The sequence below is a fragment of the Papio anubis genome, chromosome 11 (genome assembly GCF_008728515.1).
Source record: "Papio anubis isolate 15944 chromosome 11, Panubis1.0, whole genome shotgun sequence".
Taxonomy (NCBI): Eukaryota; Metazoa; Chordata; class Mammalia; order Primates; family Cercopithecidae; genus Papio; species Papio anubis.
Window position 1 is genome coordinate 1704926 of NC_044986.1, and position 22346 is coordinate 1727271.

The 22346-nt window shown below is 51.2% G+C and overlaps 1 long non-coding RNA gene across 7 annotated transcripts in view; it reads left to right on the forward strand.

The window, feature by feature from the left end:
- The window catches only part of LOC103887840, a 176773-nt gene extending 162275 nt beyond the window's left edge, over window positions 1-14498 (forward strand). For all 7 annotated transcript variants that reach the window (XR_002524520.2, XR_652086.4, XR_001891630.3 and 4 more), the window contains 3 exons: window positions 378-2392; window positions 3660-3925; window positions 4665-14498. This is a non-coding gene — a long non-coding RNA (uncharacterized LOC103887840). The remainder of the gene's footprint in view (window positions 1-377; window positions 2393-3659; window positions 3926-4664) is intronic.
- The last annotated feature ends 7848 nt before the right edge of the window (window positions 14499-22346 follow it).

Sequence of the window (22346 nt, forward strand, 5' to 3'; positions counted from 1 at the left end):
TAATCCCAGCACTTGGGGAGGCCGAGGTGGGCGGATCACCTGAGGTCAGGAGTTCGAGACCAGCCTGATCAACATGGAGAAATCCCATCTCTACTAAAAATACAAAATTAGCCGGGCATGGTGGTGCATGTCTGTAGTCCCAGCTACTCAGGAGGCTGAGGTAGAATTGCTTGAATCTGGGAGGCAGAGGTTGCAGTGAGCTGAGATCGTGCCATCGCACTCCAGCCTGGGCAATAAGAGTGAAACTCCATCTCAAAAAAAAAAAAAAAAAATTAAAAAAAAGGAAAATAAAAGAAATAGACACGTGCTTTGCTTTTGCTTATAGCTTTAAAACTTTCAAAAAAGTTTAAGCTTTGTTGTTCTTTGTTATCTAAAAGGGAAATCAGCCTTCAAGTAGAATGGCCCTGAGACTGCAGGGATCCATGTGTAGCCCTGGCCCTTGACCTCCAACTGGTCCAGCCGGGCCCTCTGCCTTCCAAGGTAAGGCTCTCAAGGCCAATGTGTAGTGTGTGACTCCATGTGGCACATGGCTCCCATGTGGCATGTGGCTTCTGCATGGCGTGTGGATCCCATGTAGTCCCACGTGGTGTGTGGGTCCCATGTGACATGTGGCTCCTGTGTGGCATGTGGATACCATGTGGTCCTATGTGGTGTGTGGCTCCCGTGTGACATGTGGCTCCTGTGTGGTGTGTCTCCTGCGTGGCATGTGGCGACCATGCAGCTGTGGCTCCCTTGGGGCACGTGGCTCTTGTGTGGCAGTCTGGCTGGGTTTGGCAGTTCTGACCTTTTTTCCTGTTCTCCAAGCTCAGGGCTGGCTCAGGCTGAGGCAGGTGAGGGTGGGACTGGGATCAGGGGTCCTGGGGGTGTGTGGGTGGCCTCTGGGGTCTGCCTCATTTCCATCATCTTCTCTTTTTGGTCACTGCTTTGTGTGTTACTGAGAACCATCTACAAGGACAAGAATAGATTCCAGAGAATGCCTCTGTCTGGAGCAGGGAAAGTGCGGGTTCCAGCAGGACTTCAGCGTCGCGTCCTCTGATGAGTCACCCGGCCTGCAGGTTTCAGGGATCCACTTCCAGGATTTCCTGGACTCGACAGTCCCCACAAGCCACATTTCTACAATCGGGAGTCTGTGTCTGTTGAGGAGGGGTGGAGGGAGTTGTATTCTAGGGGTATATGAGGAAAGGCTAAAAATGATAGAACCTGGAGCATAAAAATGGGCTTCTAGAAAATGGTCTAAAGCTAAAAGTCTCTCCTGGAAAACTACAAATAAACAGAAAAAAAAGAGTGGAGTGATATTCTCCGGGACCTATTCTCAGAGAAATTCTCTGGAAATGTTTTAAAGCCAAAATAATACTTCATACTACCTTTAACGCAAGCATAACTTGTTTTTTAATGTTAAATAAAATGTCAACTTGCAAAAAAGATTCCGTAGGGACCAAGGATCCTGCTTTTCCCAGGTAAAGGCAACCTGACCGTGTTGGCTGTGTTTTAATTAAACCTGGGCCCTGGCCAGAGGGGCTCCCTGTGCAGGGTTCTCATCAGCAGAGCTCTGTGCTGGCGGGTGAGTGGGAACACGTTCACGGGAAAAGATAGGAATTAAACTGTCTTCCTGGGCGGCCCCGCACTGGTCAGCAGAGGTGAATCCCCTGCCTCCCTCTCTGGAGGGCACTTGGCCGCCCCTCCTCTGCTCTTCCCCTTGTTCCAGAATTTCTAGACTCAGCACCGCAGTGGGACCCTGAGCTGAACAACCCGACACCCAGGCTCTGTTCCAGGGAGGCCTTGATGGTTCCGCTGGCTTCCTCTAGGACACCTGCACCCTGAGTGCGACTCTGCTCCCCAGGAACAGCCCTGGGACCCCAGGACAGGCACTGGCCAGGGAGGTCATGGTCTTGACCAGCTGACCAAGTGCAGGGCACAGCTTGGCTGCCAGCCAGAGACTTTGCCTGGGTGTGTGTGTGTGGCTTCTGAATTTAGGGAGGAATGAGTCTCATCTCAACCAGCTCAGAAACCAGGGCTGCTCCAGCTTTTATTGCAGGAAGATTCTGGAACCTTCCATGACCTAAGGAACGTGCAAATGCAGCAAAGGAAACAGAAGCAAACCGGGACAGACCGGGAAGCCGGACAGGAGAGCTGTGGACCTCCCAGGCTGGCCCTGACGCGGCACAAGGAAGCGCAGCCCGACTAGCAGAGCGAGAGCGCCCAGGCCTGCCCTGTGCCTGCGGGAACCACCTGGGGCAGGCTCCTGTTTCGTGACAGCCGGTGGTCAGGGGCAGCCCTGCGAGGCCCACAGACATGGGTGGAGCTCCCTAAGGAACCCTTGCTGGGGACTCCGGGTACAGAAGGAGGCGTTGGACGCTGCAAGGCCAGTGACCCCTAGGAGCATGCCCAGGAGGTGAGGTGCTGTCCGGACCCTGCCATCGTTTTCAGCAAACCTGCAGAGGAAGAGCCCTGCCCTCCACGCCCCAGCTCCCTGTGTGAGGAGCAGAGACGGCTGTGCACCCGGGAGGCTGGCGACGCTCCTGGATGCAGCACGGGGAGGCCGGATACATGGGGTCCAGGGTGTACGCATCCTGCTCCCGGCCCCATTCCTGGCCTGGCTGGCTGACCCTCACCAGCCACTGCACCTGGATGCTCTGGGGGCACCAGACCCAGCCTCTCGGAGGGAAGCAGGGCCAGGACGAGGCAGGCACTAGCCAGGGACTCCTGGAGAAGTGGCCCTGAGAGTGGGGGCCAGCCTGTGCCAGGCCGGGGCTGAGGGTGTTCAGCTCTGCCCCTGGAGTCCTGACCTTTGTGGGGCCAACCCCCAGACCCCAAATGTCCACAGCGTCTACCCCTCCCCAGGGTGCCAAGGATGGCTCAACCCAAGGATAGCAACTGACCTCAGGCTGCTGGTGCCCCGTGGACTCTGACGTGGGCTGTGTGTGTGAGTGAGTGTGTGTGAGGGTGTGTGAGTGTGTGTGTGCAGGAGGGCAGTGCGTGTCTGCTGCCTCCTCGTGTGTGCATGTGTGAGTGTGAGTGGTGCCATGTGTGTCTGCTGCCTCCATGTGAGTGTGCGTGTGCCTGTGAGAGCTGCCTCTGTGTGCGTGTGCGTGTTTGTGTGTGTGTGAGTGGTGCCATGTGTGTCTGCTGCTTTTGTGTGAGTGTGTGTATGTGGATTACCATGTGTGTCTGCTGTCTCCTTGTGTGCGCATGTGTGTGTGAGTGTGAGAGTGGTACTGTGTGGCCTCCATGTGAGTGGGAGTGTGCGTGTGTGAGTGCTGCTGTGTGTCTGCTGCCTCTTTGTGAGTGGGGGTGTGCATGTGTATGTGTTTGTGTGTGTGTGCGTGCACACATGTGAGTGCTGCTGTGTGTCTGCTGTCTCTGTGAGAGTGGGAGTGAGTGCTGGAGCGTCTAAACTCCTGGTGCCCTCAGCGGGGCCTCTCCTGCCTCCTGTTGGAGGACGCTGGATGGGTGCTGCCTCCGGAAGGGATGAGGGAGCCCGTTCCCAGCCCTGCTTGCACCAGTGCGTGCACACGGACCCCCCTCAACCTTCCCTGAAGTCCAGAAAGGAGGCCTTGCTGGGAATCTTGTGGTTTCCCTTCCACAAATCCCAGGGCTCCTGGAAATCCCAGAAAATTTGAGCAAACCGAGGCACAGACTGTGCCCCCTCTGTGTTCCAGGCTTTCATTCAGTGTCCTCCGAGACTCCGGGCCAGCAAGGAGGAAAGCGTCCTCAGCCTCAGTGGCAGATGTGGAAATGAATGATTTGCTGGAAAACACAGAGCTAGTGGATGGTGGGGCTGGGATCTGAACCTTCGTCAGGTTGAGTTCGCCATGTGTGACTTTTCGTTCTATGACACTGCCGCCTGTGTGTGGGCAGCACCGTTGCCTCCCCAGGCTCCGGGTCACAAGTGGATACAAGGATGAGCCCAGGGGACCTGTGCAAGGTGAGCAGGTAGCACTCAAGGTCAGCACCTAACGTCCCCCTGCCTGCTGGAGGGGGTGTGTCCATGGCCCACCGTCTGTGGCTCCCGTCCAGCCTCTGGGGTGTGGGGGCCCTCCGTGGTTTCTTTAGGTCTGTAACCGTCTTTCAGGCCAGCCCACTCTGAGGGACCAGGGTTCCTCCTACACAGATCATAATTTCAGTCCTAGAGTCTCATTCCCAAGAAATATCGTTTAGGACCCCAAGGAACTTTTAACTCACTCAGCCTTTCTTGGAGCCAGTAAATGCAAATAGCTAGCGATGAATTCCTCAAGTTATCCGGGATAAATGATGGCTCTGGAAATGATCTCTCTCTTAAGAGCTGTGGAAATTCGTGCAGTTTGAAGGGAGTCTGAGTTTCTGAGTCTGTCCTTGCAGCACGTCCCCTGGAATGAGGTTTGTGCTCTGCGTGCGTTCATGTTTTAGAGTAGAAGAGAAGCAACACCGAATTAAAGCATGTTTCGTCTATGCCTAATAGACAGATTACCAATAAATAATAGGCAGTTTATGTGCCCCGCGAGCAGGCATTTAAGAGGAGGAAAGAGGTACCGCCTCGCGGTGGGGGAGGACACCTGGGCAGGCAACACGGAGCTGGTGCTAACCCCTTGCCTTCCAGACAGAGTCAGTCTCAACCGCGAAAGTGAGTTGACCCGCCCTCCACTCTGCTCCGCGTGTGGGCTGATTGCTGGGTGTTTCCACTCCAGGCCACCCTGCCGACCTGTCCTTCTGGAACCTGGTCACCACCAAACCATCTTCCCAGCAAGGCTTTCTAAAGGGAGTTCTTAGAATGTGGGATCAACAGCACAGAAATGAGAGCCCATATAACAATAGGGAAACAGCGAGACACGGACCTGGTTTTTGAAGCCGGAATGTGAATTAAGCTCAATTTGGACGGCCTCGCTCGAGATGCAGTAACTCTAAATTAGCTCTAAAGGAAGGACGGGCGGCTGAGATTGATGCTCGCGCCTAAGAAGTAAACCGCGCTTATTGGACGGCCCGAGAAGAATAGATGTTTTATCTCCCCCTTACAGGAAACAGCCCATTAATAGAGGAGCGTTTACTGTCACTTCCTGAGGAATAAAGACATTAAAGATGTTTGATACTTAAAATTATGTTTATGTTGTCTGTGAAAACGTGATAAGTACCACCCATAAAACCAGCAGAGAATGCATCTTCTGCTAAGTTGCAGATCCAGAGCCTCATCTGGAAAGAGCCCCCATGCGCTGGGACGCCTTGCCTGGGAGATGGCTCCAGCCAGCCGCAGGCGGGGCATCCTGGTGAGGGCCCAAGGGGCATGTCTGCCCCGGCCCACTGGGGTACATCTCCCAGGGTCCTTTCATTGCCCTCCCCTCACCAGCAGGGATCCTGGCCCCGGGAATAGACAGGGAGTCTCCCTGAGTGAGACCCACCCTGCTGCCCGCTCTCAGCTCAATTACTGCGTCTAATTTGGTAACAGACAAGTGCAAATTGCTGTCAGCGCAGCTGCAGTGATCGGGAAGGAGATTCTGAGCATGTTGTTGGAGAAAGCCCTTGCCGGGGTGGCTTTGCCATTTATATGCAGATTTGCTAATGCAGGTGAAGGAGGGAGAGATGAAGGGGCCTCGGAGTGCTCTCCTTTCGAGTCTCCTTGAGGTCTTAAGTGATCAAAATGCAAAAACCTATAAATAAGGAGGCAAAAACAAGTATCTGAGCTTTGCTTTAGACAGGAGCTAAGCACGATGCTGCTTCTGTCACCGCGGCGGCATCAGACCGCGTGGGCCTGGGGAGAGCCACAGAAGCTTCCTTTACCTTGGGCTGGAAGGGACCAAGGCTGAGTGACAACAAGCCCATTGTCACAGGACCCGAAAGCCACTCTCACTTGTGTAGCTCTTCATTCATTCATTCTTCATTCATTCATTCATTCATTCATTCGAGCACTGGGTGAGCTTTTCTCAGGAAACAGTCACTCTGCTGAGGGCAGAGACTATAAAGATGATGTGCACCGTTCCCCGCCTGGAGGGGTCTCACAGTGTCCCCTGGGAGTGGTCACATCAGGAAACAAAAGACCAAGTCACGTGCGGTTTGAGGGAGGAGCCAGGGCCCTGGCTGAGCACAGAGAGGGAGCATTTGGGATTTCTGGCAGCGTCGGATTGAGGTTTACGGTGTCCCTCAGCTTATCAGTCAGGCGATGCCTTGCACAGCTCTCCTGCAGCCACCTTGACCCCCCTGGCTCAGAAGGAACCTGTGCTTTGTGGGGGTGCCGGAAGCTGCCCACGGGCCCCGCTCCTGCCCTGCGCTTGGCAGTCAGGAGTTCCCACGTCAGGGGTGTGCAGTGGTGCTGGCGGGGGCAGAAGCTGCTTAGGGCTTTGTCAGCCTGAGCGTGGTGGTCGCCGAGGGTTTTGGGAGGGTGTTGGGTAGGGGTGGTCGAGGGCAGGTAAGGAGCCACTTGGCCCCTGGGGAAGGTGCTGAGGCAGCCAACCTAGATGGACCCAAGGACAAGGGCTGACCATGTGACTTGCTGGGGGACTGCCAGGCTCTCGGGTCTCAGGGCCCGGATCCCTACCCCTGTTTCCCGTTAGCCTCTGTTTCCTCACCTGTAAACAGGGACGTTTTTACTGCCTCGGTCACAAGGTGAGGATTACAGTGCTCAGATACAGCGTCCAGCCCCGAGCTGCTGCACCACACACAGTCCCAGGCTTTGCTGTTGCTACCGGAAGCGGGAGCCCGGAATCTGGGCGCTGGCGCAGCTCCACCGCTGCCGGGATGGATGAGGCTCTGGGGTCACGGGGTCCATGGAGGAAGCTGAGTTTTGCTTCCTACCTCCTTCTGAGCCCAGGGCACACTTAGGTGAGGCCAAGAGAAGGAGGGGCCCGGAGCAAACTCCTGGCTGCACGTCCCTGGGAGCCCAGTCAGTTCCCGGCCTGGCCCGGCCTCTGCCTCAGGGGACAGCTGGGGTTCCCGGAGCAATCAGGGCCCAGCTGGAAGGATAGAACCATATGTGCCTTGAGTCCTTCTGACTCTCATTCTTTGCAGGGCCACTTGGGCATTAGGATTTAGCAATCCTTTCCTTGAATTAATCCGTACATAAAACATTTAAATAATAATCTTAAATGTGCAATGACAAGTAATAAAGCTAATTAAGGGTAATCAGGAAGCCTTTATTAACCACAAAGACATCGCGGGAAAATTCTAAGATAGGAAAATAATTGAAAGATCAATATGACGAGGGGACAGGACTCAATGTGACTCTGTAAATCAACAGGGACTCACTTGAAAGTAGAATATTTCACACTCGTAAGGTGAATTAATCTAAGTGTCAATAAGGAAAAACAATTACAATGTGGAAAGTAGCCAAATGTCCCCGCAGGATATGTGAGAACAGAGACCTTGAGGAAATGCTATCCCGGTGAGGTGGCAAATGTTTGCTGGACTGGGGACCCACCTGGCTGCCCCAGAGTAAGTGGCCATAATAGAGTAATTATTGCAAAACAGGTTGGTAAACTCAGGGCCCATCCATCTTAGTCAGTATCACAGGTCTTAACAAATGGCACCTGGGAAATTAAAATCCCCTCTGACTTCTAATATAAATGACTGATAATTACTGTTCACTTAGGAATTTCAAATATATTTTAGTGTTCTTTGCAACATAACATGAAGTGGCAATTATCAGATCTGGGCTAATGACATATAGTAGTATGTTATTCTGTTGATTTATGGTTTACCATTTCTGAACATTATGTTAATATTCCAAATGCCAACAATTATTTGCAAATCCTATTTTGTAAGATAGAGAAGAAAAGGATGACCCAAAGTATTCAGTAATGAACCAAGTGTCGTGCCCAAAGCTTAGTGACAAACCGTGAGTAGAAAGGTTCATGCACACCGTGCCACGCTCCACAGAGCTAAGTCAGGCCTGTGACCTATGACAGGAGGGGCCGGGCTTGGAAACCTCGGACTGAAACTACCAGCAGGTAACAGGTAACGGGAGCAACCTGTCTCAGAGGGCTCAGACATCGCACCTCACCACCCAGGAAGGAGGGCAAACGAGGAGATTTCAGAGGGGCTACAGCATCCTGTTTGATTTAGCTCGTGAGACAACACCCAGCCAAGTGGCGGTCATCGGGGTATTTCCAAAACACATTTCTCCTTTTGTGAAAGTCAGGCTGTTGTAATAATAGAATCCTGGATTTTTGGCCTGTCTGGAATTTTTGCTACAGTTGCCTGGATGCACCCGCTCTGCTCAGCTCCTCTACAATTTCTCTTCTTATCTGTTTTCTCAAGTGTGTTAGAGGCAGGAAGGCATGAGCCGAAGAGAGGAAATTGTTCCAACTCAAACAGCATCTTACTGTCCAGTGTATGGCTGGCAGCGGTATGAGAAAACCAAGCTCTGGGCTGTCCTGAGAGTCGGCAGCCCTGGAGGAAGCTGGGGCAGGGCCTCTGTTCAGCCAGCAGCAGGGGACTCAGAACCCCTAGTGGGCCATCTGAACATGTGTGTGCACGTGTATGTACACATGTGTGCACACACAAACCTATACATACCATCCAAACATGCATGTACACGTGTAGTTACACATGTGCACACACCTATATCACTTGAACATGTATATGCACATGTACGTACACATGTGTGTACACACAAACACATGTATCTGAACGTGTGTGCACGTGTATGTACACATGTGTGCACACACAAACATATATCTGAACATGTTTGTGTGTGCACATGCACGCATACATGCGTGCACAAACATATATTATCTGAACGTGTGTGCACGTGTACGTACACACGTGTGCACAAACATATATATCATCTGAACATGTGTGTGCACGTGTATGCACACACGTGCACATGCAAACATATCTCATCTGAACGTGTGTGCATGTGTACATACATACGTGGGCACATGCAAACATATATATATATCTGAACATGTGTGTGCATGTGTACATACACGTGTGCAGACACAAACATATATAATCATCTGAAAATATGTGTGCACGTGTACGTACACACAGGTGCACACACAAGCATATATATATGCATATGCACACTGATATGTTCATTTATGTATTAATAGATATATTTATATAGATCCGCCTAACTTCTAGTTACGGGTAAAAACTTATTACAAAAGCAAAACACAAGGTAAAGAAGCAAAATTCACAGCCACTGCTGGTTCAAACAGACGCTCTCACTAAACCCTAATGGGGGCTCTCACTTTCAAACCATCTTAAAAACAAAACGAACCAAGAATGCAGTCTGTGGTTCATGGAGGTGAATCATAAAGTGTGTCAAGGTTGATGAGCTGTTGACATCAAGGGCAGGTCAGGCTGGAGTGCCAGGATTCGGTGCTGAGAACACCTAGATACCCATGGCACATCTGGCCTGCCCTGTGTGGCCTGAGGATTCCCCTGCAGGTGGGCCCGTGAGCCCCGGTGTCTGCTCATTATTCTCTCTGCCCTCCATCCTGCCAGGATGGCGATGTGGGCCCTGGAACGCTGGCGTCATAAGATGGGCCTGGAGGGAAATGGGAGGCGCCAGCCGGGGACAGGGATGGCACCTGCTCTTCAGGGCCTTCTGAGGAGCAAGGGGGTGGAGAGCAGCAGGTGATCATGGAGGCTCTGGAACACACAGGGCAGCTGGTCCGGGAGGGAAGGGCTTCCTGGAAGAAGTGGCACCTAGGATGAGACCTGCCAGGACTCGACAGCATTGAGGCAGAGGAAGGGAGAGGGAGGAGAGGAGGGAGCCTGCTGGGGGTCCGCAAAGGCCTGCAGCAAAGGGCAGATGGGGAAGACCAGCCACGAGAGTCAGCGCGTATCAGAAGAGGAGGAGGAGATTTGGACTGAGAAGGAGAAGAAAGTCTCGAACCTAGACGCTTTAGAGTTTTTAAAATTTCAGAACGGAGGAAATACCAGTCAGCCCAAGGATCTGCTAGGGGAGGTTTGCCAGACTCACAATGACCGTCAGCAGATGGCAGGTCAGTAATTGTTTCCCGAACTCAGCCAAAAAGAAGAAAAAAAGCTCTTTCTGATAAAGGGTCATTACGTCGCCACCAAACCTGGGGGCTCCTGCCGGAAGCAGCACAGAGGTGGGAGGCACCCTCGGGCATTCTGTGAGGTACTCTGTCCCCTCCCAGTCTGGGGTGCTTCTCCGTGGGTGGAAAGGACCTGCTCATACCACTTTGCCCTGGCCTGGGACTAAGACGAGTCCAGAGGCCCCAACTCCTAGTGGCCTGGATGTAGCTCCAGAAATTCTGTGGACACAGCAACCCCGCAAGTTAACTTGTTAACCTCTCTGACTGGGAGGGGTGATGTGCCCACCTCTTTCTCTGGGCACTCAGAGGCAAATGCCAGGAGGCAGGCATGACATGAAGTAACCCGGAAGAAGCCAGCGGCTGGCTCGCTGCTGGAGTGGGAATGCCCGCAAACAGTGGTGCAGTCGGGGATCTTGGGAACCTGAGCAGCACAGGGTTCAGAGGTCAGAAGAGTGGGCTTCCTCCAGGTGGCAAGGAAAGGGTGGCTGATGAGTCCAGGTCAAAAAAGCAAGCTCCTCGCCCCTGTAAGTCTGGTACCCGGGGAGGGAGAAGGACAGGGAAGCCCTGCAGAGGAGAGGGACGAAGAGGCTGCGAGGCCAGCGCGGATTGGATGCCATCAGTGTGACCAATGCTACCCTAAGCAGGGTGTCTCAACCCTGAGCCCCACACCACGAGGAAGGTACTGGGGTCTGTTTTTTACGGGTGCATCTTAGAGGGGACAAGCAAATTTCCAAGGCTCCCCTCAAGGAAGCATTGGATCCAGATATGGAATTCCGCCCTGCCCAGGGCCTCCTCCACGCCAGGTGATTCCAGGATCCCTGAAAGGTAAACACCACCTTGATGAACAGATGGTTTGTGGGAAGAGGTGGGCAAGTGCCTCTCACCGGGATGGCGCTGCCAGCAGAGGCTCTGTGAGACCCCAAAGTTGAATGGGACCAATGTGGGTGCAGATGGGTTGGCCAAGAACCCCTCAAGTTCTCAGGAGAGAAGGTCATTTTCTGAGAGCTTTTTATAACACCTACCATGCAGCCAATTTGTACAGTCACTTAACTTCACACCATAGGAGAAGATAAGTTAGTTAAGTTATAATAGTATATGACAATAGCTTCAATTTCTAAGGTGGAAGGGGTTGAAGGCAGAGCCTCGGAAATGAAGGGCAGTGAGTTCCTAGTGTGTTGGTGCCTGGTGAGTACTGGGGGCACCATGGGAGTGTGTTCACCGAGTCCCAGCCTGGGGGCAGGAAGCCTGACTGTGCCTGGAAGTGGAGGTCCTCCCTGGGGTCGGGCCATGGAGACCTGGGTGCAGAGCCAGGCCAAGCGGCATCCCCGCCACGTTCCCAACAGAGCACAACAGTGGTTCCCGAGGAAGGTGTTAACATCACTGCTGTTTCTTTTTGCCATAGGCCTCGGCCAGCCACGTGAGGAAAAGGAGTAGGTGGGAAGGGCGGCCTGTGCTCCTGCCAAGTTGGCCCTGCCGACAGCTCAGGTGGGCTGGCTCAGTCCCTCCCCTCTCCCTCAAGGCACACGCCCTGGCAGGATATCCCAGAGGCTCCCTGTGGAAGGAGAAGGAAACTCCAGCTGGTCCTGTCTGTGGCCAAAGCCTCCGCTAACCCCAGTGCTGCTGTTAACCTCTTGTATTAGGGGGACAAGGGGCTTCTTAGCAGGGGGTGCCTCCCGCTCGGGCTGGGGGGATGGATTCTGGCCTCTGGCCTCTGCAGAGCCAGCAGCCCAGGGATGACACCACAATAGGTGGTTAAAAAGAAGAGGGCGGGCTTGTTCTCCAGTTTAAGGAAAAAGGAAGAAGAGAAGAAGGAAGACAAGGAGCCGGTGTTAGCACAGCCAGTCTGGGACCTAAGACCACCCTGGGACTTTTCGCCAGTAACAGTCCACAAAATTTGGGGGCTCCCGCTGGAAGAGGACAGAGGTGGGAGGCACAGTGACGTCCTCTCTGGCCGACCCCTGGAAGCCCTCCAGGGACCCCAGCGCACCTGCCAGGCCAGTTGAGGCAAGTGCTCCTCTGAGAGCTGGGCGTGTTACAGAGGTCCTCATGCACTCACCTCTGCGGTCTCAATCACATCAGTGTTGTGGCTAAATGGTTTTGAGCCCTGGACAACCGAATGACAGATGCTGGGAGCACAGTTCACTATTTTATCTCATTAGCAACAAGGAAATACCAAATGGCTCAAAGCGGAAACAGTGTCCTGAAGGCAGGGCTGTGCTGGCAGGTAGGAAGCGGCCGAATGTAAAATGAGCTGAGCTGCAGTGAACAGTTCCCTTCTCACGGGGTAGGGAGATATGGGAGAAGAGCTTCCTGACCATCCTTGCTGTGTTTGCCTCAGCAAAATCCTGCCAAGGCAGCCCAGGGTCACTTTGCGAAGCCACCATTTTTAGCATCCTGGCTGCTGCCGGGCCGCAGAGGCACCAGCCAGCTTTAGACTCCTGGAAAAGCAAGGAATTCAATCCTTCTTCCACTCAAATGTGGGCGCCCGATGTTCCCTGCAAAGATTGAAGTGCTGCCATAATTTATAAGCTGGAAAGAAGAGGTGCATTTTATTGATTTTAGGAGTGTGCTGAATCTTTCTAAGCTCATGCATAATGAATGTCCTTTGATTTTTTTTCAAACAAACTTACAAGTGGAGTTGTTGTGATGATAGCTAAATATAGTATGAAATGCACGCCTTGAAATAGAACAGAGACAATGGTTGATGTTAGGAGGGAGTGAGATTCTTGCCCTGTTATGAACTGGAGGAGCTTCCCACCACAGCCCAGGGGAAAGCCTTTGGCTGGCTGGAGACCACAGCACGTGTCGGACCTCCTCCAATGGGCCCAGGGCCCCCTCTCGGCGCTGCCTCTCCACTGGCAGCTTTGTCCAGGCGAGGAAGCCTGATGCAGGCACACCCCGAACTGGGGCTCTGCCCGGGAGGGTCCTTGGCTTCCTGCAGGGAAGAATTCAAGAGGAAGCTAACAGAGTAAAGTGAAAGCGAAGCAAGTTTATTAGAGCAAAAGAGAACAAGAAAACGGCTGCTGCACAGACCTGTCAGGGCTACCCACAGGCAGGGTGGCAGGCGTGGATTCCCGGCTGGCTATGGTTATACCTGCTCCTAATTACATGCTAAATAAGGGGTGGGTTATTCATGAACTTTCTAGAAAAGGGATGGGGCGTTCCCAGAACCATGTGAGGTAGGTTCCAGGGCATTAGCATGGCATTTGCAAACTGTCATGGCACTGGGGGGAGTGTCTTAGGCAAATGTACTATAATTCCTGGTCCCAGCTGGTGTTGGCTGGTTTCTTTGCTACATCCCGTTTTGATCAGCAGGGTCCTGAAAATGAGTCCTGCTGATCTCCAGTCTGAAGCCTGCATCTAAACACCAGGGGTGATGTGCAGACCTTCAGCATACACACGAAACTCCACTCACAGGGGACGTTGGGCTGTATGGCTATGCTCAGCTTAAAATGCATAAAAACATTTTTATATTTTGCATTTCTTCCTATTTTGTAAAAATTAATGCATCTTCTACATTTCATGTACTTTCACTTAAGAACAAGATACAGTTCCTAAACAAACTTCATTCATCCTAAAAATGCCTGAGTGGAGACGGGGCACAGGTGTCACCAGCCCCTCCGAGTTTTTAATAAGCAGACTTGGACACTGAGAGGTATTTAGTTCGAGGTTAGGAAAGAGAAAGTCAATACTGACTGTGGGGTTGGAGCAAAGCATTCAGGCTCAGTTCAGGTCACTTTTAGATTCTTCTCCTCACCCTCGCTCTTCACGTCCTGGAGCTGAACTCACATGGATGGTAATGAACAACGCTCGGGACTAGAGGTGACTGGGGCAGGCTGGATAATCGTCTAACCCAGGTTCTCCTTGTGGCAGTTCCTGTCTTCAAAGAATTTCACAGCCTCTGCTCCCTTTGATCTTTATAGAAATCCTCTGAGTGAGGGGGAGTGCAGGTGGTTTTCTTCTATTAAGGAAGCAGAGTTGCTCATCTGGGGAGTGGCAGAGAATTACCAACCAGTGTGAAGATCAGTACTGTCCGACTGGGCAGATCTCAGATGGCTCAGGGGACTGGGCAGTGAGTGTTCACAGCATGCCCTGCCAGAGGAGGCTGCTGCAGGACCTTCTCCCATGTCACATGGATGCAACCTTGTATGGGGACGTTCAACCCAGTAGAGTTTACCATGTTTTCAAAACCTTAAATCTCCTGTAATAAAGAACTAATTAAATACATTGTTGTGTGTCAGTAACACGGGATACTTTGCAGCCACTACGAAAGACAACCAGCTACATTTTCATTGGCAATAAAAGATAGTGTCCACGTTGTCAAATCTGAAGAGGAGGCATGTGGCCTCGCAGTGTGCTGGAGTGAGTGAGCTCATATCCCCACCCATGGGTGTATAGAGTGGACCGTCATTCCATTCCCTCCTTCTGCCGTGGCCTCGCAGTGTGCTGGAGTGAGTGGGCTCATATCCCCACCCACGGGTGTATAGAATGGACCGTCATTCCATTCCCTCCTTCTGCCATGTGGCCTTGCAGTGTGCTGGAGTGAGTGGGCTCCTGTCCCCACCAACACGTATAGAGTGGATGATCATTTCATTCCCTCCTTCTGCCATGCAGCCTCGCAGTGTGCTGGAGCGAGGAGCTCACGTCCCCTCCCACAGGCGTATAGAGTGGATGATCATTTCATTCCTTCTGCCATGAGGCCTCACAGTGTGCTGGAGTGAGTGGGCTCCTGTCCCCACCAACACGTATAGAGTGGATGATCATTCCCTCCTTCTGCCATGCAGCCTCGCAGTGTGCTGGAGTGAGGGAGCTCACGTCCCCACCCACGGGCGTATAGGGTTGTATTAGTCAGTTTTCATGCTGCTGATAAAGACATACCTGAGACTGGGCAAGTTACAAAAGGAAGAGGTTTATTGGACTTACAGTTCCACATGGCTGGGGAGGCCTCACAATCACGGTGGAAGGCAGGGAGGAGCAAGTCACATCTTACGTGGATGGCAGCAGGCAAAGAGAGAGCTTGTGCAGGGAAACTGCTCTTTTTAAAACCACTGGATCTCGTGAGACTTATTCATTATCACAAGAACAGCCTGGGAAAGACCGGCCCCCATGATTTAATTACTTCCCACAGGGTCCTGCCCACAGCATGTGGGAATTCAAGATGAGATTTGTGTGGGAACACAGCCAACCCATATCAAGAGTGGGTGGTCATTTCACTCCCTCCTTCTGCCATGTGGCCTTGAAATATGTTGGAATGAGTGAGCTCACGTCCCCACCCATGGCATGTAGAGTGGATGGTCATTTCACTCCCTCTTTCATGTCATAGGTGTATAGAGTAGATGATCATTTCACTCCCTTCTTCTGCCATGTGGCCTTGCATGGTGCTGGAGTGAATGAGCTCACGTCCCCACCCATGGGTGCTGGGCTTGGTCACACTTCTTGCTTTGGCGGATGGAGTGTAAGCAAGTGTGACTCAAGAAGAGGCCTTCAATGTGCTGGTGTGGCATGGCCTGGTTCTGGTGCTGGTGGCCTGTCAGGAGATGAGAATACCCAGCTAATCTGGGCCCCAGAAACACGCGGAACAAACGCAAACCCTGCTGTAAATAGAGCTGCCCAGCAGGGCCCAACCAGGGTCAGGCTGAAGCACATGGGCCTGCGGAGCCACACGCACTAGAATGAAACCATCGTTGGAAGCCAGTGATATTTTGAGACTGTTCACTGTGCAGCATGATTGTAGCAGTGGCTGGCCAATCCAGGAAATTACAAAACAGTTTACATGTGTGATCCTGTATTTGTAAAAAGAGCTGCTATGTGTGGATTGAAATGAGTCTCTTCATATTTGTGCCTGCATATAGTTATAGAATGACAAACAATAGAAAAAGAGTGTTTCTATTTCTAAAGTGGCGGTAGAATTATGTAATATTTTTATTTGCTCTTTTATGCTTTCTTATAAACATGTAATTTATGTACACTTTTTTTTTAGAAAACACATTCTTTGGGGAGAAATCACGAACTCTCCTTTAGCTATGCAAATATCTCTGAAATCATAATATAAAATTTAAACCTCCATCAGGGAGGCACTTTCTAGAATACTCTCTAGATAGGGTAGTGGCCTTGCCTATTTTACTTCCTCATAACTTAGCACATGGAAGTATCTGATAAATGTTCACTGAATTAAATCAAAGGCTATTCACATATTGCCACCCAACCTCCACTCCCTGAATACAATTCTCAAAAATTATCCAGTTGACAGATTTTTATGTGAAATTCACCTATGATATTAGCCCTTTCCAATTCCAAAATGGCTCAATCAGCAAACACTGACTGAATCTATAAAATGCAAGAGTTGAGGTGAGTTTCTTCCACTGAGGGATGGTGGCAACTCTTCTTTCTTTGCTTGTTGGTTTCTTCTCAGTGACTTTTCATCTTAAGATAAGAGACTGTGTTCCTGGCCACTGGTCCTACAGGTGGAGAAGCAGGAGGATCTTGACATTGGTAGCACAGCCTTGGTACAGTCTAGAAACAGGTGTCTTACTCTCCTTGTCCAGTGAGACTGTGAGTGTGGGGGAAGGAGCTGAGACTTGTGGCCAAGCAGCAGTGCACTCCCAGCGACGTCTGCGAACATTTCGTGTGTGCCAGTCCACGTGGCAGGTCTGTGACTGCTGCTTTCTTAAATATCATGCATCACACATAATTTTGTTATTAATACATGATGGTGAGAAAAACAAAATATTACACGTTTCCATTAGTTTTGCAAATTCCATGTTTTTGTTTATACTATTTTTGAGGGCACATTTCTTTCCTCCTTGGGGACAACATTTATAGAAATTTACCACTCTAGTCTGTATAAGGATATAAGTCTTTGTGGCCCATGTATACAGATATGGGCCTTTGGAAGAAATTTATAAAAATACGCAGATTCACCATATCCAGAGCCGGAAGTAGATTTGGATGATTCCAGCAGCAGCGAACATGAACAGGGCTGCGTTCCCACAAGGAAGCGGCTCCTGAGGGTCTTGTGGGAGCTCCTGGGGGCTCCTGGCGCCTTTCTTTTACTGCGCTCCAGGCAGGGAGTTTTACGCTTGAATGGCTAATAGTTTTCTTTGAAAACTAACATTTCTGCATGTTCTGATATGACCTGAGCACATCCTGAGCAGTAGTGTGGGGCCAAGTGGTGCAGGTCCGGCTTTAGGTAAATATGGAACTCTAGTGAGTGTGTTTGCTCAGGCTTAACACACAGAGAGCGGGGCTCTCCACCTGCCACAAACAGGAAATGCTGGGACACTCACAGGAAGTGACAAGCTTTCTAGAAATGAGCCCAGGGAAACCTGCTCCTGGGCTGACCTCAGCAGATATCAGTATGTGCTTTTGCTGTATCCCAGAGCTTTGTGCATGTTGTGTCTTTATTTTCATTTGTTTCACAGTTGTTTATTTATTTCTTAATTTCGTTATGTACCCAAAAGTCATTCAGGAGCAAGTTGTTTAGTTTCTGTGTACTTGTGTGGTTTTGGGAATTCCTCTTGGTATTGATCTCTAATTTTACTCCACTGTGGTCTGAGAAAATGCTTGATGTGATTTCAATTTTTTGGAATTCATTGAGACTTGCTTTATGACTAGGCATGTGGTCAACTGTAGAGAATGTTCCATGTACAGAAGGGAAAAATGTATATTCTGTGGCTGTTGGGTAGAGTATTCTGTAGATATTTATTAGCTCCAGTTGGTCAAACATCTAGTTTAAGCCCAGAGTTTCTTTGCTAGTTTTCTGCCTTGATGATGTGTGTAGTGCTGTCAGTGGGGTGTTGAAATCCTCCACTATCATTGTAATACTATGTCTGTTCTTAGTTCTAGTAGTATTTGTTTTATAAAACTGGCTGCTCTGATGTTGGGTGACTAGATATGTAGGATGAACCCTTTATCCCTTTATTACCTTCTTTGTCTTTTTGTTGTTGTTGTTGCTCTTATTGTTTTAAAGTCTGTTTTATCTTATACAAGAATAGCAACCCCTGCTTTTTCTGTTTTCCATTTACATGGTAGATTTTTCTCCATACCCTTACTTCAATCGCCTGGGTGTCATTACATGTGACATGGGTCTCTTGAGGGCACCAGGAAGTTGGTCTTATTTTTAAAAATCCAATTTGCCACTCATTTAGGCCATTTACATTCAAGGTTCGTATTGATATGTAAAGTTTTATTCCTGTCATAGTGTTGTTAGCTAGTTGCTTTGTAGTTTCAATTGTGTCATTGCTTTATGGAGTCTGTGAACTATGTACTTATATGTGTTTTTATGGTAGCAGTATTACTATTTTGTTTTGTTTGCATGTTTAATACTTTTTGGAACATGTCTTCTAGATCCAGTGTGGTGGTGACAAATTCCCTTAGCGTTTGCTTGTCTGGGAAGTACTTCCATTTCTCTTTTGTTTATGAAGCTTGGTTTGCCAGGATATGAAACTCTTGGCTGGATTTCTTTTTTTTTTTCTTTAAGAAGACTAAAAATGGAACCCTAATCTCCTCTGGTTTGTAAGGTTTCTGCTGAAAAGTCCACTATTAGTCTGGTGGATTTTCCTCTGTATGTAATTTGTCCCTTTTCTCTAGCTGCCTTTAAGATTTTTTCTTTTGCATTGACCTCAGATGGTCTGAGGACTAAATGCTTTGGGGATGGTCTTGTACAGTATCTTTCAGGAGTTTGTTGAGTTTCTTGAATCTGGATGCCGACCTCTTGTGCAGGTTCCTTCTCATTAGTGGAAGTTGTTACCTCTTATTGTTGAACTTACTTTTGTTTGGATGGGATCCCCCCTCCAAGGGTGTGACTATTGCCCCTGTTGCGTAGGGCCCTTTGGTTTTGGTTCTATATGCTTTTAGGGGGCTTACGCTCTGAGTGAATTCCTTGGTTATAGACAGCCTTTGTGCAGTGGGTTTCTAAATGTCAGTTGTAGGTTGTAGTGGCAGTGTGCTGTGTGTGTGGTCAGGCCACATTCCTTTTCCACTGTGATCCTCCATAGTCAGCCATGTTCCTTTCTCCCTCTGTCACCCTCCAGCCTCCGCCTAGCAATGCTAAAGTTGGGATCTATGGTCTGAGGGCACAGAAATGTAGAATTATGCTTCCTGGCTTTCCTCTGAGGCCAAGTTCCACAGGGACCTTTGGTTGAAACTTTGGTTGACTTTATTTTCTCAGTATGAAGCATAAGCTGAGAGCTCAGGGTCTGCTGGACCATGGGCCACCATCCTGTCCTTTCAGGTCACTCACGCTAGCTGGAACTCTAGGCAGGTTTGAGGGTATTTCTCACCTGCAAGATTAAAGTTCCCCACTTGTGCTGGGCTGACAACGTGCTGCTACTGTAAGGGGATTTACCAGGCAGAAGGTCCACAATCTTTCATTTGGCTAGCTGAAGGTGGCCTGGGCATTTGGCTGTGGCAATGGAGGGTGTGTTTGAGTTTCAATTGTGATCATCTGGCATTCTGAGGACAAAGGGACAGGATCTGCCTGTGAGCCCCGGCCTTGTATGGTCATGGCCACCATGTCAGAGGAGTGGAGATTTCTCCAAACCACTTGCCTGGCAGCTCCTACTACTCCACACAAGAATTTTGACAGAGTTGGATGGATAGTACAGGTGTTTGTTTTGTTTGCATGTTTAGTACTTTTTTGAACATTTCTTGTAGATCCAGTGTGGTGGTGACAAATTCCCAAAATTTGTCAAAAGCCTGTGTGACCGAAGGGAGCATCTCACATTCTGGGAGGCACAGCAGGCTGCGTTCGGATGCTCCTCCCACAGCCTTATACAGGCAGGAGGCGGCTGTGCCCGCTCAGGCCCTGAAACCATGAGGCTCCGAGTGCTGGGATGAGGTTCCAAGAAAATCGTAGGCCCTCAATCCTTAGAAGGGGCTCCTCTCCTCCCATCTAGCGCCGAACCTGCCACGCCGCTCGGTGACCGCCCTACGGTGCACCTGCAACATGCCCTCAACTTGGTCTTGTCCACAGGACACTCATTTGTCCCCCGCTCATGGAGCCAGAAAAAGTCAAGCCAGGGACCAGCTCTGCGAACACCTCTGAGGAAGGGTCTCAGTGTGCCTGGGCAGCATGTTATAGGTTTCCGGCATGGTTGGAGTGAGCAAGGGTGAGATGGGGAGAGAGCAGGACTCAACTGCAGCAAACTGCAGGGTGTGACACAAGAACTGATGCGTTTCCAGGTGATATCAAGGTCTGTAGTATCCCAGAAAGAACAATGCAGTGAATATTCCTCTCACTGCAAAGAAATGCCTGAGGCTGGTGACCAAACCAGGAGGACCTACGCCCACAGGTCTCAAGCAGGGTGGCCCATTTTGGAGGCGATGTTTCCCCAGTGATGACCACCTGTGTGCAGCACTGGGGTGCTTCCTGTGGAGACGGGATGGGGGCACTGTGGAGGGTGAGTGGGGCTGGGACAGGGGTGTCCTGTGGGGTAGGTGAGGCTGGGATGGGGTGTCCTATGGGGTGAGTGAGGCTGGGAATGTGGGAATTTCTGTGGGGTGTGTGAGGGTGTGATGGGGTGTCCCGTGGGGTGAGCGAGGGTGGGATGGGGTGTCCTGTGGGGTGTGTGAGGGTGGGATGGGTGTCCTGTGGGGTAGGCGCTGATTGGATGGGGTGTCCTGTGGGGTGGTGGTGATTGGGATGGGGTGTCCTATGGAGTGTGTGAAGGTGGGATGGGGTGTCCTGTGGGGTGAGTGAGGCTGGGATGCAGTGTCCTGTGGGGTGAGTGAGGGTGGGATGTGGGTGTCCTGTGGGGTGAGTGAGGGTGGGATGGGGTGTCCTGTGGGGTGAGTGAGGTGGGATGGGGTGTCCTATGGGGTGAGTGAGGCTGGGATGTGGGAGTTCTGTGGGGTGTGTGAGGGTGTGATGGGGTGTCCTGTGAGGTGAGTGAGGCTGGATGTGGGTGTCCTGTGGGGTGAGTGAGGGTGGGATGGGGTGTCCTGTGGGGTGAGTGAAGGTGGGATGGGGTGTCCTGTGGGGTGAGTGAGGCTGGGATGGGGTGTCCTGTGGGGTGAGGTGAAGGTGGGATGGGGTGTCCTGTGTGGGGTGAGTGAGGGCTGGGATGTGGGAGTTCTGTGGGGTGTGTGAGGGTGTGATGGGGTGTCCTGTGAGGTGAGTGAGGCTGGGATGCAGTGTCCTGTGGGGTGAGTGAGGGTGGGATGTGGGTGTCCTGTGGGGGTGAGTGAGGGTGGGATGTGGGTGTCCTGTGGGGTGAGTGAGGGTGGGATGTGGGTGTCCTGTGGGGTGAGTGAGGGGTGAGACATTTGGGTGTCCTGCGGGGTGAATGAGGGTGGGAGGTGGGTGTCCTGTGGGGTGAGTGAGGCTGGGATGTGGGTGTCCTGTGGGGTGAGTGGGGCTAGAATGGGAGTTTCCTGTGGCTGGGTTGGGTTCACTCCACACTGAGCTGTAGAGGATGGAGACCTGAAGGATGCTGTACCTTGCAGAGTAGCTCGTGCCTGGCGAGGGCTTCAGGATTTCAAAATCCCCTTTAGGTCTGATTTACTTGGAAAGGCAGAAGAATTCCAGAGTGAGCCCGTGGTCAGTGCCTTTCACCCCATTTATAGTTTTTGTCCTTGTTAGGGCAGAATCTGCATATGTAATCTACGCTCTTTACCATGTTTAGATGACAGTTCAGCAGTAACAACTGCGTGCATGCTCCTTTTTCTCCTTCCTAGCCCCTGCCCTCCCTATCCTGGCCCCGGTCACCACTGGATCTGCTATCCCTCCAAGCAATCTACTGTCTCAGCTCCCACAGAGGCACGAGATCCCACGGCATTCTCTTCCTATGCCTGGCTTATTTTCTTAAGCATAAGGACCTCCAGCTCCGTCCATGTGGTTTCTGGAGATGGCCCAGGAGAGAGGCTGTGGATTCACTGGCAGCTGAGGATGTGGCCTTTTCCAAGCTGGCCCTGGAGGGGATCACGGTGGGTAGGCCTCGAGAGAGCAGGTGGGGCAGGAGCCCTAAGCCCACATCTGTTCACAGGGGAGAGGAGGGAGGACAGTGGTGTGGCGGCAGTGCCACCGTTTCCTTCTCTGTGACCACCGGACGTGCTTGCCAGGCTCAGCAGCTGCGGCCCTGGTGGCAGAGGGCTGGCTATGAAAAGCAGGACGCCACCAACCCAGCCTCGAAAAGGAGAAGGCTGCCAAGAGAGTTCCTAGCAGACATTTGTCAGGAATTATGGAACATGAGCCTCACCACAGGGACATCAGTGCCGATAAATGCAAATTTTCCAATCATTTTCACTAGCACACTGCTCCACGGCACGGCTTTCTTGACCCTTGGCTCTGTTTCTCCCTCCATCAGTGCCGTGGTCAGCGGCGGAGCCCACAGCTTCTTCCTACGCTGCCCCCTTGACCGATCTCTCTGGAGT